At 38.3% G+C, this 17,888-nt stretch overlaps 1 pseudogene; it reads right to left on the reverse strand.

Annotated features, from left to right (window-relative positions):
- Positions 1–15,357: 15,357 nt before the first annotated feature.
- On the reverse strand, positions 15,358–17,640 carry LOC140510438 (uracil-DNA glycosylase pseudogene; annotated as a pseudogene).
- Between the last annotated feature and the right edge of the window lie 248 nt (positions 17,641–17,888).

A 17,888-nucleotide genomic window follows, 5' to 3' on the forward strand; every position in this document is an offset into this window, starting at 1 on the left:
CCCCCAGTATCTAGCTGGTCCCATACCGCTTGCTACCATCCGTTTGCCCTCCTACTACCCACATCTATCTCCCCACCTAGAAAATCACCTTCCCCAATAGACCTCCAGTGACCATGCTTCCCTTCCTCTTGCTGGAGAAGTTAATTCACTTATGGAGCTCTAGCTTTGTCTATAAATGGTGATTGTTGAATAAGTGTAAATTCACCTAACCCACCATTTCCAACCAGCCCTATGCCATGTTTCATGTCTCACACACCTACCTATCCTCCCTGGGTATCTTGTCATCTAACCTGCTATTGCATGTATATCTTGCTTTCCACCTCTTATTTTGAGAACAGTATTCAAATCAATATTATCATCGTTTTCTGGAAAGTGTCTGACAGTTGACTTCCCTGTGACTCCATTCACCATTCCTATAACTCCTCAGATGAAAATTCCCTTCTGTAGAAACCATTCTCCTACATATCAATCAATCAATATTTTAAAGCATGTGCCAGACATTGTACTAAGCTCTCAGGATGCAAAAAAACCTCAAAAAAACAAAAGACAGTCCTTGCCATCAAAGGGCTTATAATCTATATTTTATCTCCCTAGTTAGATTCAAAGGTCCTTGAGGACAGGGCTTGTCTTATTTTTGCCTTTATATTCCCTGCACCTAGCTCAAGGGCTGGCACAAGGTAGGTACTATCAATGCTTTATTTATTTGTTCACCAGATAACTCTCTAAGAGTGAGGTAAGATGAGTAGCTATTCTTCAAAGTGGAGGAAGTCAGTGGACAGAGTGCTGTATGTAGCATCAAAAAACCTGGGCTTGTCACAGATTAGCTGTGTGACCTTAGACAAGTCACTTAACCCTTCTGGGTCTTAGTTTCCTTATATGTAAAAGGACTTACTTAATGACTTCTAAAATCTTTCTGAGTACTAAATTAATGATTCTGTATGGTTCTCATCCTGAAAAAAATTACAGACAGCCTCCCCTCCCTGTCCTCAAATGTGTACTTTACTTATTTGAAGAGGAGCATCTGCTGGAAGCTGCCTATCCTCCTTCTTCTCTTTTAAAATTTTTGAACATTTTGTTTTTTTCTTCTTCATTTGAAAGCCCTTCTCTTTTTTGAAGATAATTGCAGAAGCAGCTTGGAAAGAGTGTGGTGCTGGTAGGTGAGGGGATGGAGAAGAGGTGGGACAAGGCAAGTTAACAGGCATTTACTAAGCCCTATTATGTCTCAGGCACTCTTTTAAGCAAGGAAGGTACAAATAAAGGCCAGCCAACAAACAAGCAAAATATAGTCCCTTCGATCAAGGAGCTCACAGTCTGGTGGAAGAGACACTAGGCAAACAACTATGTCCAAACAATGTGTAAAGGTTAAATTGGACATAGAAGACAGAAGGCACTAGCATTGAGGGGGATTGGGATGAGATTTTAGCTGAGACTTAAAAGGAAGTCAGGAGGCAGAGATGAGAAGGGAGAGAGGTGTGGTGTAGGGGACAGCCAATGAAAATGCCCAGTCAGAGGATAGAGTGAAATTAAGGAAATCAATTGGAAGACAGCTGTTAGTGAAAGAGCAGTGCAACATGGAGCATTGACCTTTGACTTTCCCTCTTTCCAGGTCCCAGCCAAGGCATTATCACTCATCATAAGACTAAGATAGGTCCCTGGGGGAGTCCACTGGAAGGGGGGGTGGAGTTTGATGTTTATAGGCTTATCTATAAATCCTGTCTGTGTCCATTAAGTTAAGTTAAACTCCTCTTACAAGCCTAAGTGTTTATAAGGACCTTGGTTGTGGGGTAGTGCCAGATAATGAAGTAATTGGGTTTCACCGGGGTGGAGGTAATGAGATAAATGAGATGTCCCTAAAGTATACCCAGGGCCTTTGTGTCAGATGGGAGCTTTGGACATAAAGATCACATTTGTAACACTTATATTACATGACTAATATGGCTTAAGTGTGATAAATCCCTTAAACCCCAAACCACTTTATTCATTTAAGTTATCATTATTATTGTTATTATACATACTTATGTGTTTCTTATAAGCAATATAAGGATGGACTAAAAAAAATAATCACAGCAACTAGAAAGAGTTTACAGATTGAATTGAGGCTCTGCTGGAAGCATGAGGCTCATGACCTGGCCCATGACAAGGCCTGCATATTAACAACTATCAGTGGCTGCTCAGTAAATGAGACATGATTGAGTTCAGCTCTGTTGATGAGACACTAAAACAGTCATCGTTACTCTGGAACCCTGTGAAATTCAACTAGATAACATTTCATCACTCAACAGATAAGTAGGGAGTAGTTTTCCTTTTTAGGGAGACCCATCCAAAAGGAACTGTAGGAAAAGTTAAATCAGGAGAAGAATGGAATGGCTAGGAGACACTGAGGCTTCAGGGAAATGTTAAGACCTGAATTTATGTCATTTAATAGGGGTCTTGAAAATGACATCTTTTAGGATGAAATGCAAAATCTCCAGATAAAGAACTATTTTTAAAAGAAGGTTTGTTTGCATTAATATGATCATTTGAAAGCATCAACTTGATTCTCTATATCCATAATTTACTGAACAGCAGAACAAATATACTATGTGGCGTCTGCCTTAGGCATCCCGTTGTAAATATTTCATAGCTTTAAAAATGGGCTGTTATTAGGTATGCATTTTAGTATTCTGTTGAATAATGTTTTAAAGGAGCAAAATGAAAGTCTTACTTCTTAGTCCGGGATGAGAAGGGAAGGGAGTCTTAGAAAAATAGATCACAAAGGTAATTGAGCTCCCTTTCATTAGGATAATATTCACAATTCTCCTGATCACACTAGAAATGAGAGCTGAGTTTGTGAGGCTTGACTCCTATTCTCTCATTCTGGATATATTTCTTAAAAGAAAATACAGTCAATTCTTGCTAAAAAATGCCTAGTTGGACCATGGGTTTGGTTATATGATGGAATCAAATTGTGTTGCCCTAGGCCTTGGGCATGTAAAATGATGCCTCTCTTGTTTGGAATACTCAGAAATACACATTCTTTCTCTGTCCTCTGATGTCTATGTTAGAATGGGGTGGGAAGGTCTTTCTTTTGGAAACTGTGACAAATATAATATTCAGATGATGCCTCTGCCACCCCCCATCCCCTGGCCTTTACACCTTCTCACCTGTTAAAAAAAATACAATTACTTTACCCTATGAAAAGTAGTACAGCAGACCATTTCAGAAGGGGAAAGCAAAATCAAGCCTATTTGCAGGCTACAAAAAAGGAAATGTATTTATTGTGAATACTGAGGACTTCTTGAAGAGAGTAGCAGCTGTCTTAATCCCCTTGGCAGTTGGGGATCCAGCAAGATTCCTGAAAATCGGACCATTGCATCTTAACACCTTTGTGGGGGCTCTAATTTTAATTGTCCATCTGAGCACCATAGCCAACGGTGAACCCCAGCGGTAAAGAAGGGGGCTGTGGAGTGCGCCCGGCATATAGAAAGCTCACAGTGGGTGATAGACAACTCAGGAAGAGCTCTCAACAGATCTGGGCTGGCAGCTGTCTTAATTAACAGAGATTGCACATTGCCCCGTATCCTGACGATAATCAGAGAGCTGGGACAATGCCAAGGGTCAGACTCCGTCAGATGGGTAGCACATTTTCCTGACTCCCTGCACATGTTGTAACCCCCACCTGAAAGAGCTTGAGTCATGTGTGTTGGTCAATCTACAGTTATTTATTAAGTTCTTTATTAAGTTTATTAAGTGTGCCAGATACTGTACAAAGTGATAAGATATAAAAGAAGGCCAAAATGCATATTTTGAGACTGTAATTAGCTTTGAGGTGATTATTCAAGAGTCATAGCCAAATGAAGGGAACTTTTGAAAAAAAATGTGTTGCCCAGGCAGGAGCAAGAGGTCATGGTACTGTGCTCCCTTGCCTTCGGAACACAACTCCTCTCTGAAGCCAATGGATGCTCCCTTTTTGAAATAAATCCAAAATTTGCCCAAGGTACAAGCACAAGCTCTTTCCTTCAGCTGCTCTTACTCAGGCTGGGGATGGTGCTTGGCAAGGGGCCCTCTCCAACCCAGTGGCAGGGCTCTCTGCCGCCTGCAGCTGCACTGAATTGTCACAAAGCCACAGACCTGAGTCACTTCATCAGTTGGCACCCAACATGTCCCTGAAGGTAGGGCCAGGAGGGCACAGTGGGATAGACACTACAGCCAGACAAACAGGATACCGAGATCCAAGGTCAACAAATAGTCTCTCTCTCTCTCTTTTTTTTTTTTTTTAAAAGAAGGAAGCAGGAAAGGAAATGCATGAGATATCTTAATCTCGTTGGCAGTTGGAGATTCAGCTGAACTCCTGAAAATCAGGCCACTTCATTTTAACACCTTTGTGGGAGCCATAAAATGGATTGTTCATCTGAGTACCATAGCTAATGTTTAGTACAGTACCTGGTACATAGTAGGCATTTAATAAATGTTTATTGATTGGTCACTTTCTCAAGCTTCACACCTAAAAAACAAAGAGTTTACATGAGAGTAGAGATCATATAAAATTCTTTTCTTAATCTTAAAAATCGATGTTATATTTCTCATAGCTCATCTGCTCTATCCCTGGGTTATCAAAAGCCGTAGAATTTTAGTACTGTAGAATCAAAATCTTGTCCTTTTAGAATCATGAAATTATAAGAACCTTAGGATCATAGAATATTAGTATATAATGATAGAACCAGAGATTTACAGAATTTCAGAATCACAGACCTTTGGAAAAGGTGATATCTCTAGCATTTTATCTTCTCCATGGCCTGGCACGCTACTCTGCATACTAAGAAAGTGCTAAATGAATATGCTAGGAATTAAATAAAATCTTATCATTTGAAGGGATCTTAGAAGTCACCAAGTCCAATCACCTATTGAAAGTGGGAATCTTCTGTACATTATGTCTCAATAGATGGCCTTCTGTCAGGCAGGAGGGCAGGATATATTAGCATTTTTCAAAACCCTTTCAATAAGCATTTGGAATTGAGCCTTGCAACATGGCTACTTGTAAAGTTGGGCTACTTCATATTTTTAAAAGTTAAAATAACATAAGCAAACTTCCCCTTCATACAAGGCCATCCCAGACTCCTCTGCCTATACTAATTCTTTTTATTCATGAAGACAGCTCAAGTCCTCCCTCATCCCTAATGACTCCAGACTATACTAATCTCTCAGCTTTCTTAGCGTCCATAACAATTACTGCCTATGACATCTATCTTGATACTTAACTCTGTTCAATTTAGTACTTTATTTATATGCTGCCTTATTTTGCTCCCTAATTGTAAGTTGTTTTATGCTCCTTTAAGGTAACTCCCACAATGACAGGCATATGTCGAGTATTTTACATTCATTGATTGATGCATAGTGCTCTAGGATAGCCTGATAGGATAGAATTATCTTTAACTGAATATGAAGTTGATAAATCAGATGGAAGTTTATGTTAATGGGTAAGGTCCAACAAAACATTCTTCCCTTAATTATAGGACCAGAGATTCTCAAGTTGTAGGGAACTTCCAAGGCCGTCCAACCTGTATTTTATTTAAGAATCCCCTGAAAACATTCTCAACAGTCATTCAACCTTCATTTGCAGTCCCTCAGATGAAGAATCTCTACTTTTCCAAGCAGTCCATTCATGAAAATAATAACAGCACCTAACTCCCAGAGTTATTGTGAAGATCAAATGAGATAATCTATGTAAAATACCATGTGACATTATCATTATTATTGCTGTTTATTATCTCCTTATGCCCTATGTCTTCTTACCTTCTTTGATGCACTCTGGAATTAGGCAAAGATATTGTGATAACTATTCTTGTTTTACTTTTAATCATGCTACAGACCTTCTATCAGTTAGGAATACCCTCTGATGTGTTTCTCCTGCAGTGGGAGAGTTTTGGTTGATCCAACTTTTCACATAGTTTTTCTTTAAACCAATAACAAATTAGCAAAACCCATCAGGGTTGCAGGAGCAATCTGAAGGCAAAACCCACATTTGGATAATGAAATACACTTTTCAAGTTCTTTATTTTAATGGAAGGTTGTCTAATAAGCTGGGAATAAGGCAGTATTGATCCATTGGTGCAAATCACTATTGCTATTAAATCAATCTACATTAATGGAGACTGTGGGCAGACAACTCCTTGTATATGTAACAAGCACCAGCTAATACATTTACATTCTGGCCTGATTTCATCACCCGATTTATTTAATGAAATTAATTAAACTTGAGAGTATGACAGACAGAAAGGCAGTAATATTGGTGGGTGGGAAAGCAAAGGATATTTTTAAAAAGTGGAAAGGAAATTTATATATGTGTGTATATATATATATATATATATATATATATGTGTGTGTGTGTATATATATAACAAATAAACATGGATCTGCCTCTCCATCTCTGTGGGAAGTATTGCAATTGCAATACAATGATACTAACATTAATAATAATATCATTTATATAGCACTTGCTATGTGCCAAGTACTATGCTAAGTGGTTCATAATTATTATTTAATTTAATTCCCATAACAACCTAGAGAGGTAAGCACTATTATAATCCAAATTTTCCAGATGAGGAAACTGAGGAAAGCAGAAGTAAAGTGACTTTCCCAGGGTCACACCCCTAGAAAATTTCTAAGACTGGATTTGAACTCAGATCTTCTGGATTCCAGGCCCAGTGTTCTATTTATACAATAGATTTTCTGCTATGGCATGGTGGGGATATTTTCCCACCCTAAGGCCTTCCACTTACCTGGCATGCAATGGGCAAAAATATATTTGAGGGAATAGGCTTGAGAAAGCAAAGCCATAGCTATGTAAAATCAAAACTGTGGTTGTTTGTTAATGAAACCCAGCAGCAAATACATTCTGCCTATCTAGGCTATAGTGTTCTCCAGGACAGACCTTGAGATCACTCCAGTTTTTTGAGTCAACCAAACAGAATAGATCTACTACAGAATTTTTCTGCAACTGAAAAAAAAAAAGTGAGCAATCATTTGTGCCAAGTCCTTACTGGGAGAATTTTGGGAAAGCTGATCTTTTGGCCAGTTTGATTCTGGGGATCTGACACATGCTCCAGGAAAAAAAAAATGAATGGGCTGGATATAGGGATATTGCTTTCTACTATTTCTAACATTTTGATCAAAGTTTCATAAAATATATCTTTATAAGTTACATCAAAAGAAGTTCAGTAAGAATGCCAAGGATATGATGAAAGTTAGTTTTCCTAGACTACCATGGGGTTTGTGCCATGATCTGATTGTATAATCCAAACATTAACTCTAAACAAATGAGAAAGACATTGGGATCCACTCCCAAAGGGTAGGGTCAAGGAGTGATACATTTAAGCAGGCAGAATGAGAGATGGCTAATGTCCCAAAGCAATCTCTGGTGTTGGTGAGTATGGACTAGAGGAGGTAAAGGTTCCATCGGGGGCTTGAAAGAGGAACAGACAATCTCATTGTGGCATCCCTTGCCTGTACCATCTAAAAAAGGAGAATAAATATATTTTAAACATGATAATGCTTTTTGAAAATTATACATAGTTGTGCCTGTGATGTCATAAGGATGGATACTCTCTGTACTGGTCAGACCAGAACATTAATATGTTTTCCATGCTGATTTCTGGTATCTAAGAATGATATCTGGCTTTCTAAAACCTAGCTTAAAAACATAGGAATGACAGGTTTCTGATAACGAGTGGAGAGCACTGTAACAAGAACCAGTAAGAATGCAATTGCTTAGAGTCTTAGAGATCCATTTAAAATGGCTTTAAAGTAAGATCTAAGTAGGAGTAAGAAAACTTCATGTACCTAGATACATATGTGTATATACCCCAAGATGATAACAAAAGACAGTAGCTACAGTGTAGTAAGAAGAATAGTGGTAGAGACATCAAGACTGAGGCAAACAGTGTTAAATGACTTGCCCAAAGTCACCCAGTTAGTAATGTCTGAGGCAGTCTTCCTAACTCCAGGCCTGACACTCTATCTACTCCATCACCTAGTTGCCCATCAAGACATTCACAGGATAAAAATTCAAGAAAGAAGCCAGCAATATTATTCATGATGTACTCCACAAAAACAGAGGATAATTACAGACATAATAAGTATATTGTTATGTCATGTTATGTTACATTGTATGTTAAATTAGAATAGACCATATCATAGTATATTATAAAGGTCATAAGGAGTAGGTCACTGAAATTAAGTAGATCGAGAATCTGGAAAACTGGTATTTGAGGGAGTATTAATATGTGTTGAAGTTCTTTAATATGAGGGTAGGAGTTAAGAGCAGAGAAAGACTAAACAATCTGCCGAAATCATTTAGGAAGGAAAGAGAATGTTGTGGGGATGTCCACCAGAATCTGAATCTGAATTAGGTGATGATTTTGAATAGTGTGAACCTCAGAAGAAGACAGGTTCCTCTGTTGAATGATGGAGGTAATAGGAATCATGAAGTGCCAATGGAGAGTGGTGTATTCCAACTCATTATCTCAACCAGTGAGAGACTGATAGGAGTTGTGAAGGAATCAATGCCATCATGAGGGAGCCAGGTCTTAGTAATTATAGCTAATATTTACATGGAGCTCTAAGGTTTATGAAGCACTCTACATGGTTTAGCTCATTTAATCCTTACAACAAACCTGTGGGATGAGCTCTACTGTCATTTCTATTTTACGTACGAGAAAACTAAGACTGACAGGTCACACAGCTCAGGGTCACACAGCTAGTAAGTGTTGAAACAGGATTTGAACTCAAACTTTCCTTATTCCAAATTCAGTGCTCTATCTACTGCACCACCTTGCTACCTCTTCTTCAGCAACAGGCTCCTCACATTCTGATAGTAGAGTTGTTCAATAACAGCCTTGAATCCATTTGAATGGTAGGAAGTCCTTCAGAAGACCGTTAGACCTTGCCAGTAAGGGTTGGGGTATGTGGGAAGACCAGTTAACTAACTCATGTTTACAATCAAGTGGCCTGAGCTGGTTAATTTCCTTAGAAGGTATTGAAATTAGCCTCAGGCCTTAACTGGCTCAGGGGATTAGAACTGAAGTCATTGATGTAGCTTCTTGGTTGCAGGTGGATTAAAAAAAAAACGCTATAAGGCTTTGCACGGGTACCAAGCAGCACAATCAACACCAGGAAATTCTGCTCAGCTGGATGAAGTTGGTGCCCTTGATGAATGTCTTTCCCCTGCTATCACCAAGTGAATGTTCTTTTTTGTTAATGGCTAAATGTTCCAAGAGGGTTATTTTTTTCTCCAAATATTGAACCTACATGATCAGAGGACTGGCCAGTGTCAGGCCTTTTCTCCTATAGACCCTTAGTTCTTCTAGGATAAAGTACAGTCAATAGCATAACATTTAAAATTCTCCTCAATCAGGCTCTTCTCTTTTCAAATGAATTTCAAATTGCTGCCCCTCCTATATTTTAGTGAAACTGCTCTACTGGCTGTTCCCCATACACAAAATCCATCTTTCACACTTTTTGGTTTTGCAAAGTGTTCTCTCATATCCAAAATGTACTCCTTTCTCACCTCTTACAGAATCCCTAACTTCCTACAAATCGTAACTCAGACAAAATTTCTTTCAGAAGGTTTTGCTTATCTCTGTCCTTTCTTAGCTGTTAACAATCTCTTGATCTTAAAAATAATTTGTGTGTGCATAGATACATATGTTGTTTTACTTCTTTGGGTGTACACTGTATTCCACCAGTAAAACAGAATCTAGTTGGGGCAGGCACTGTTTTGTTTTTCCTTGTCTTTGTCTTGTCTACCCCTAAGACCTAGAGCAGTTGCTTACACATGGAAGGTGTTTAATAAATGTTTGTTGAAATGAATTGAATTGAATAGGTGGGCATAAAGTATAGTTATTAATGACCTAATGTCATCTTGAAATGGAATCTCTAGCTCCAGGCATCTATGACTAGCCCTATACATTTTGAGATTTTTACCCATGTCAGATAAAGGCATAGATGCCATGTTTGGCAAATTTTCAAATCATATGAATCTGGGAGAGACTGATAAAACAGTGAATGACGTCAAGATTCAACAAGATCTTGACAGGCTATAACAATGAGCTAAATCCAATAAGACAAAATTTAATACAGAAAATAATGTAATCTCACACTTGGCCTAAAAAATTCTTCACAAATAGGAACTGAAGGAGGTATGGTTAGATAGAAGTTTTTCTAAAAAATATCTGAGGATTTTGTCAGAGTGCAAAATCAATATGAATCTTCAGTTTTATATGGCAGCAAAGAAAGCTAACATAATCTTAGATTACAAGAGGTATGGTGTCCAGGACTAGGGAGTTGATAATCTCACTGTACAAATATCCTGATTCGACTGTGGATTTTAGGAAGGACATTGATAAACTGGAAACATTCTCTAGAAGAGAATAACCAGGATTGTGAAGAGCCTGGAGATCATGAATTATGGGAATTGGTTGGAGGAACTGGGGATACTTATTTCAGAGAATACTTACAGGGCACATGACAACTATCTTCAAGTATTTGAAAGACCATTGTGTAGAAGAGCATTGGATTTGTTCTACTTAACCTCAGAAACCAGAATCAAAAGCAGTGCAAGGAAGGTACTAAAAGTGAATATAAGGGAAAACTGCTTATTAATGTGTAATATCCCCTAGTGGAATGTGATATCTCAGTAGGTAGTGGCTCTTCCCTCTCTAGAAGTCTTCAATTCAAGGTAGATATGTAATAGAGAGAATTTTTGTTCAGATTTGCATTGAAAAAGTGTCCTTTAAAGTTCCTTCCAACTTTAACATTATGTTGAGCAGTGGGTACCCTATCACTTGTTTTTTTGCTTTAAAAAGTATTTTATTTTTTCCCACAATTATATATCATGAAATTTTTAGCATTTATTTTACAAGATTTTGAGTTCCAAATGTTTTTTCCTCCTTCCTTTTCTTCCCCTCTTCTAAAAATGGTAGGCAATTTGATATAATTTATATATATATATGCTATCATGTAAAACATATTTCCATATTCATCACAGTTATGGAAGAAAAAACAGATCAAAAAAGGAAAAAACACGAGAAAGAAAAAGGGAAGTGAAAAAAATGTGTTTTGATCTTCATTCAGAGATCTTCAGTTCTTTATGTGGATATGGATAGCATTTTCTTTTGTGAGCCTATGTACTTGTTTTGGATCATTGTATTGTTGAGAAAAGCTGAGTCATTCAGAGTTGATCATCACATGATATTATCGATACTATGTACCCTGGTATTTCTTGGTTCTGCTCATTTCACTTTGAATCAGTTTGTACTGATTCTTTCAGTAGTCTTTCCAGGTTTTTCTGAAATGTACCTGTTCATAATTTCTTTTTTCTTTTTCTTTTCTTTTTTATTTAAATTGTTTTATTTTTTCCCAATTATATATCAAGAAAATTTTTTTACCATTCTTCTTCACTCCTTCCCCATTCTGAAAATAGTAGGCAGTTTGATATAGTTTATACATGCGCTATCATGTAAAACATATTTTCATATTCATCGTAGTTGTAGAAAAAGAAATGGATCAAAAGGAAATAAAACCATGAGAAAAAATAAAGTGAGAAAAAATATGCTTCAATCTGCCTTCTGAGTCCACCAGTTCTTCAGCTGGATATGGGCAGCACTTTCATTAGAAAGTCCTTTGTACTTGTTTCGGAACATTGTGTTGCTGAGAAGAGCTGAGTCATTCATAGCATATCATCACACAATGTTGCTGGTACCATATACAATGTTTTCCTGGTTCTTCTCATTTCACTTTGTGTTGGTTGATACAAGTCTTTCCAAGTTTTTTTTTTCTTTTCATCATTTCTTATTGCACAGTAGTAATTCTATTACATTCTTATTCCATAGCTTATTTCAGCCTTTTCCCAATTGATGAGCATCCCCTCAATTTCTGATATTTTGCCACCACAAAAAAAGCTGCCATAAATATTTTCTGCACATGTAAATCCTTTTCCTTTTGTTATGATCTCTTTGAGATACAGACTTAGTAATGGTATTTCTGGATCAAAGGGTATGCATACTTTGGTTGCTCTTTGGGTGTAGTTCTAAATTGCCCTCCAGAATGGTTGGATCAGTTCACAACTCCACCAATAGTGCATTAGTGTCCCAACTTTCCCACATCCTCTCCAACATTTATCATTTTCCTTTTTTTTCTTATCATATGCGCCAATCTGATTGCTATGAGGTGGAATTTCAGGTGGAATACAGATTTGTATTTCTCTAGTCAAAAGTGGTTTAGACCACTTCTTCATAAGCATGTAGATATCTGTGATTTCTTCATCTTCATTCCTATCTTTTGAACATTTATCAGTTGGAGAATGACTTGTATTCTCATAAATTTGACTCAGTTCTGTTTGTATTTGAGAAATGGGACCTTTATCAGAGACACTTGCCATAAAGATTGTTTCCCACTTTCTGTTTCCTTCTAATCTTGTTGTTGGTTTTCTTTGTATGAAAGCTTTTCAATTTAATATGAACAAAATTATTTATTCTATAATTCATAGTGCTATCTGTCTCTTGTTTGGTCATGAATTCTTCCCCTCCCCATAGGTCTGGCAGGTAGACTCTTGTTCTTCCAATTTGATTGCTTCATTGTCTATAATACCTTTTAACCAGGTATTGTTTCCTTCCTTTTCTCTTTTAATTAAGCCTATTTTTGTTTTTCCTTTATCAAAGATCAACATTGCTACCCCTGCTTTCTTTCTTCATCTGAAGCATAATAGATTCTGCTTCAGCCCTTTACATTTACTCTGTGTGTCTCTCTACTTTAAATGTTTTTCTCATAAACAGCATATTGTAGGATTCTGGTTTTTTATCTGCTATCTACTTCATTTTTATGAGAGTTCATCCCATTCATAGTTATACTTACTACTTGTGTATTTACTTCCATCTTATTTTTCCTCTGGTTTATCCTATCTCTCTTTTCACCCTTTCCCACCTCACCAGTGTTTTGTTTCTGTCCACTACTTCCCCAATATGACCTCCCTTATGTTAGTCCCCACCCCTTATCTTCAATCTCCTCCCCTCCTACTTCCCTGGTGGGTAAGATAGATTCTTATAGTCAACTGATTGTGTATAGTATTTCTTCTTTGAGCTAATACTGATGAGAGTAAAGTTCAAGTGATGCCCATTGCTCACCCTCCCATCTTTCCCTCCTCTGTAATAGGTCTTTCTTACCTCTTCATGTGAGATAATTTATCCCATTCCACTCCTTTCCTTCTGCACCCAATGTGTTCCTCTTTCTCATTCCTTAATTATTTTTATGTCATTCCCTCAAATTCACCTTATACCTGAATCCTCTAAGTATATTCCTTTTATCTGTACTGTTAGTGATGCAATTTTTAAGAGTTAAGAATCATCTTCACATGTAGGGATGTAAACAATTTAGCTCTGTTGAATTCCTTGTTTTCTTTTCTCCTTTTACCTGTTTATGCTTCTCATGGGTTTTGATATTGAAGGTCAAATTTCTAGTTTATTTCTAGTCTCCTCCTTATGAAGACTTGAAATCCTTCTATTTCATTAAATGACCATTTTTTTCCTCAATGTATTATGCTTAATTTTGCCAGAGAAGGGATTCTTGGTGGTAGTCCTAGCTCTTTTGACCTCTGGAATATCATGTTCCATGACCTCTGATTCTTTAGTGTTGCAGCTGCCAGATCCTGTGTGATCATGATTGTGATTCCTTGATATTTGAATTGTTTCAGGCAACTTGGAGTATTTTTCCTTTGACCTGATAGTTCTGCCATTTGGTGATAATGTTCCTTGGTGTTTTTATTTTGGGATCTCTTTCCTGAGGTAATTGGTGGATTCTTTCAATGCCTATTTTCCCCTCTGGTTCTAGGATATCAGGGCACTTTTCCTTGATAATTTCTTGAAAGATGCTTTCCAGGTCTTGCTTTTGATTATGGCTTTCAGGTAGTTCAATGATTCTGAAATTATCTCTCCTCAATCTGTTTTCCAGGTCAATTGTTTATCCCATAAGGTATTTTACATTTTCTTCCATTTTTTTCATTCTTTTGAATTTGTTTGATTGATTCATGATGTCTCACAGAGAGTCATGAGCTTCCCCTAGTCCATTTTTTTTAGAATTAAATGAGCTTTTATTACCAAAATCAGCCAAAAGCACCAGCAGCAGCATAAGCCAGGGCTGACCTTAACAAAATATCCCATTAATGGATGATTTATACACACATACACATGCCCCAACAAAAATTTTTTTAAAAATCTAAAAAAAAGTCTGCTTGCATGAGTGATAAAAAAAGTATAGCAAAACTTTTCATATTATAAAAAGTAAAATTGATTTCATAGTCCATAAAACCTAAGTCTTGTTTCATATAATCAGCACTGCTTTGGATAAGTCCCAACTGTAAGACATGCTTATAAAAAAGGCATTTTTTCATGAAAGAAAAAAAATCTGCTACCCTTTTCTCTCCCAGATTCTCAAATTCCTAGCCCCTAAACCCCAAAATGACAGACTTGCATTTGATCACTGTGAAGTTTCCAGCCAAGGCTTGGCTCCCAGACTGCTAAGGCACCGGAATATTTCGTACTTTACAGAGGAAGATCAATTTGCATTCTAGGGCTGCCCGAGAACTTAGCCAATGATGGATTCTGTCATCTCCATGGAAAAAGGGACTAGGAAAAGGAAAATAACTTTTCTCCTTGGCCAACTTCTGTTGGATATTTTGAAATGCTCAGTAGCAAACATCTCAAATTTGGAATCTTAGTTAAAAGAACAAAAACAGAACAAAACAATCCCAAAATCCCTTCTCTTCTCCCACCTCAGGACTCTGTGAATTATCCCAGTAAAGGTAACATCATCCTACTGACCAATTAGTATGAGCAGGAAAATCCTTCCTCTTTACCTTAGGATTTCCTCACCACCAGGGAGCAAAAACCAAAACCAAAACCCTCCGGAATTAGTTGTCCCATCTCTTTCCTATTCACTTCGGCATCCAGATGCAATTTTTCTTTCTTTCTCCTCCTCTGGTGGTACAGAATAATGTTTTCCTTTCTGATCATAATGAATTAAGGCATCTTAATAAAATGACAAGCCATCCTATGATGACCGGAGCTGACCAGGTAGACTACTCGCACAGTGCAAGATATCAATTGCAAACTAACCTTTTTGGCCTCACGGAAAAAAAAAAGGTGCATTATTTTTTTTGTTGACCACAAAGGTGTCCTGAAACCTGTTTCCTGAGACTTGATTTTTACAAATCCCCCACCCCAGGTCCCCAACAAAGAACTTTTCCTAGCTAAGAAGGACAGACTCCTCCAGCTCAGCTTCAACTCCTCCAAAGTACTTTCCAATCAATCAGTTTCTTGCCAGAGTTCTTTAGTCACAACTTGGTCTTGGAGAAATGCCTTTATCTGAGGAATCCTCTATGGATAGAGAGCAGAGAGGCGTGGATAGTCTGCAGGACATGTTAGTGCTTCCTGTTGATAGAGAGGCCTTTCTTCTAGGTATTAGCACCCCAGAACATGAAGAAGGCACTATTCAAGGTATTATTCGGCCAAGACACCACAGTGTCTGTGAGTTGCTCCCAGTCTCTCTCCTTATGGGAGTTGCCTGGTGTGTTTGGACAGTGAGCACAGCATTGAGGAGGATAATACCCTGTCTGACCCATCCAGACAAATCTCTGTGACTGGAATGGGCAAAACCCTCAATGTCTGTGAACAGCTCTTTGTAAATATTTTCCAAGATTAAGAGGTGGTAAAAAACTGAAAACTGAAGCTGAGTCCATGAGCTTGGTTGGGTCCATGATATGAGTCCTGCCCCAAGATGACCACTTTGACATCTCTAATTTCACACAGCTGTATCCAGGTGAAGACTTGGTCTGGAGGTGTGTAGATGGCATGATGTTTTCATTCTTCTACAACAAATCCCATTAGCTTGATGAAATAAGATTCGCCGGATTCTATGCTAAGCTGCCACTTCCAGCTCTCCCCTAAGCCAGAGGAGACATTGCAGGAGGTGAATCTGAGCAGGGCCACTGCCTTGTTCTTCTGGATCCTGTCTAGTCTAACTACTCAAGGTTCAGGGGAGGTAAGGGTGCTGGGTTGGTCTTCTGTCCGACTCTTCTTGGTTGGACTGACTGAGGTATCTTTGTTCTTGACCACTGCCTCAGTGCTGGGGTCTGTTGGCATTTGGGTGCCTAAGCTCCACTTCTTGGGGGCACTCAAGGAGGAGTGGAGGGTTTTCTGTCCAATCAAATCAGCAGATGAATGGCAACAACAGTAGCAGCAAGTGCAGCCCACCACTCCACCCCACCCCCACCCCCTACCAACTAGGTCTTCTTCTTGGAGCCAAGCCCCTTTTGCACAATTTTAACTTTTAAGATGCTGTTTTCCTCAATTTGCATTTGTACTTATTTTCTTTTTCCATTTGGTCAATTCTGCTTTTTAAGTTGTTTTCTTCAGTAAATTTTTATATCTCATTTTTCATTTGGCCAGTTCTACTTTTTAGACAGTTTTTCAAGCTCTTGAGTCTTCTTTTCATAATTCTCTTGCATTACTCTCATTTTTTCCCCATTTTTCCTCTAGCTCTCTTATATGATTTTTAAACTCCTTTTTGAGCTCTTCTAAAAGTTCTTTCTGGGCTTTAGACCACTTCCCATTTTTCTTTGGGGTTTTTATCACAGGCATTGTGACATTGTTTTCCTCTTCTAAGTTTGTGTCTTAGTCTTCTCTGTCACCATAATAACTTTCTATGGTCAGAATCTTTCTTTTTTTTTGTTTTTTTGTTATTTTTTAACAACTTTTTTAGCCTTTTTTCTTTCTTTAGAATTTGATCTCTTGTGCCAGGGTGGCTTTGTCTCAGACATTTTGTTCCAGCGACTGTAGGCTCTGGCTGTTTACCTGTTGCAGTACTAATGTTGCCCTGAGGTCCTCATGCCTGGTGCTGTGTTGAGGGGCTGTGGAGTGGGGTGGCTGGTGCTACTGGAGGCTGTGGGGGTCTTGAAGCTTACCTGGTGCTGATCTAGGGTCCTAGCAGTAGCATCTGGCATGTGCTAAGGCCAAATGGGGTGTTTCTGCACTTCTCTGGGGCTACACTGAAGTATGTGAAGGTCTGACCCCTTAAGGATGTCCATTTATCCTAGTCTGTACTGAAGCACACAGAGGTTCAGCCACTGTGTGATGCCTGCCCACCTAGGCTTGAAGTATATGGTGGTTCTTGAAACTGGAGTGTGCTGGTACCCCTAGCTATGCTTAGGTGTGTGATGGGTCATGATGTTGGTGTTTGCCTACACTACTACACTGGGGCTCAAGATCTTCCACAGGTTTGCTGAAGCGGGGCTTTCTGATGGTTTGCTGAAATGCTTCCTGTCCTGGAATAATGCTCTCCTTTTACCCAAGTGATTCTTGCCAATTATTTAAGTCTCCCAAGCTAAAAGACCACTCCATCCCATCTTTCTGCTGGCTCTTCTATTCCAGGATTTGTTCTGGGGCAGTTTTATGGTTGTTTGGAGGTGAATGTGTAAGAGCTTCAGCTCCTACCACATCCTTTTCTGAATCCTTCATCCAGTCCTGGAGGCTTTCCTCTGTTTCTTTTCAAATTTTGAGAATATGGCAGTTCAGAAGTGGTTGAAACATTTAAATCCTGTATCACCTTCTTCATTTCAAAAGCTGAGATTTTGCCAAAAGAACTTTAAACCTCTAGCTATTCTTAGGCAACACTGGAAAGGAGATTTCATACTATTCTTTGGTAATGATTCTTCTCAATGTCTCACTTTTAAGTACTTTGAATTATGGGAAATTGTTTTCATCCTGTTTTCATTACAAATCTAAGAAGAAAAATTTAACCTGTTTAATTTCTAATGCTTGTTTTTACTAAACTCAGTCCCTGGGTCCCTCAGCTCTGTTAGG

The sequence above is a fragment of the Notamacropus eugenii genome, chromosome 1 (genome assembly GCF_028372415.1).
Source record: "Notamacropus eugenii isolate mMacEug1 chromosome 1, mMacEug1.pri_v2, whole genome shotgun sequence".
NCBI classification, from domain to species: Eukaryota; Metazoa; Chordata; class Mammalia; order Diprotodontia; family Macropodidae; genus Notamacropus; species Notamacropus eugenii.